Source organism: Triticum aestivum, unplaced genomic scaffold (genome assembly GCF_018294505.1).
Source record: "Triticum aestivum cultivar Chinese Spring unplaced genomic scaffold, IWGSC CS RefSeq v2.1 scaffold113958, whole genome shotgun sequence".
In the NCBI taxonomy this organism is placed as follows: Eukaryota; Viridiplantae; Streptophyta; class Magnoliopsida; order Poales; family Poaceae; genus Triticum; species Triticum aestivum.
In genome coordinates this window covers 1-961 of record NW_025297787.1, presented here as the reverse complement: position 1 = coordinate 961, position 961 = coordinate 1, and the positions used below count along the sequence as shown (strand labels likewise).

At 51.9% G+C, this 961-nt stretch overlaps 2 non-coding genes and 1 pseudogene across 2 annotated transcripts; all 3 read left to right on the top strand.

The window, feature by feature from the left end:
* Window positions 1-40: 40 nt before the first annotated feature.
* Window positions 41-159, top strand: LOC123179130 (5S ribosomal RNA). Its single transcript, XR_006490126.1, has one exon. It is a non-coding gene; the product is annotated as a 5S ribosomal RNA (ribosomal RNA).
* Window positions 160-456: 297 nt separating this feature from the next.
* LOC123179131 (5S ribosomal RNA) lies at window positions 457-575 on the top strand. The gene has a single exon (XR_006490127.1). It is a non-coding gene; the product is annotated as a 5S ribosomal RNA (ribosomal RNA).
* Window positions 576-872: 297 nt separating this feature from the next.
* On the top strand, window positions 873-961 carry LOC123179132 (uncharacterized; annotated as a pseudogene).

Sequence of the window (961 nt, the reverse complement as noted above, 5' to 3'; positions counted from 1 at the left end):
GAGGGGCAAGGATAAGGGACGAAGACCGGGGTAACATGTCGGATGCGATCATACCAGCACTAAAGCACCGGATCCCATTAGAACTCCGAAGTTAAGCGTGCTTGGGCGAGAGTAGTACTAGGATGGGTGACCTCCTGGGAAGTCCTCGTGTTGCATTCCCTTTTTAATTTTTTTCGCGCCGCTTGCAAAACAAAACGCACGTGTAAGTAATATATTTACCGTGTTTTATTATTTTGCACGAGTGCGGTAAGTCATAGCTGGGTGCTCACGATTCACGGGTCCAGCGTCGGCGTTGTGGCGCGGCAAGCGTGCACTGGTGCGGTTGAGAGGGAGGGGTGGAAACCGCGTTAAACTCGTCTCCGTAGTTGAGAGGGAGCGGCCAAAGCAATGTACAATCTTCTTTGTAGTGGAGCTGGGAGGGGCAAGGATAAGGGACGAAGACCGGGGTAAGATGTCGGATGCGATCATACCAGCACTAAAGCACCGGATCCCATCAGAACTCCGAATTTAAGCGTGCTTGGGCGAGAGTAGTACTAGGATGGGTGACCTCCCGGGAAGTCCTCATGTTGCATTCCCTTTTTAATTTTTTTCGCGCCGCTTGCAAAACAAAACGCACGTGTAAGTAATATATTTACCGTGTTTTATTATTTTGCACGAGTGCGGTAAGTCATAGCTGGGTGCTCACGATTCACGGGTCCAGCGTCGGCGTTGTGGCGCGGCAAGCGTGCACTGGTGCGGTTGAGAGGGAGGGGTGGAAACCGCGTTAAACTCGTCTCCGTAGTTGAGAGGGAGCGGCCAAAGCAATGTACAATCGTCTTTGTAGTGGAGCTGGGAGGGGCAAGGATAAGGGACGAAGACCGGGGTAACATGTCGGATGCGATCATACCAGCACTAAAGCACTGGATCCCATCAGAACTCCGAATTTAAGCGTGCTTGGGCGAGAGTAGTACTAGGATGGGTG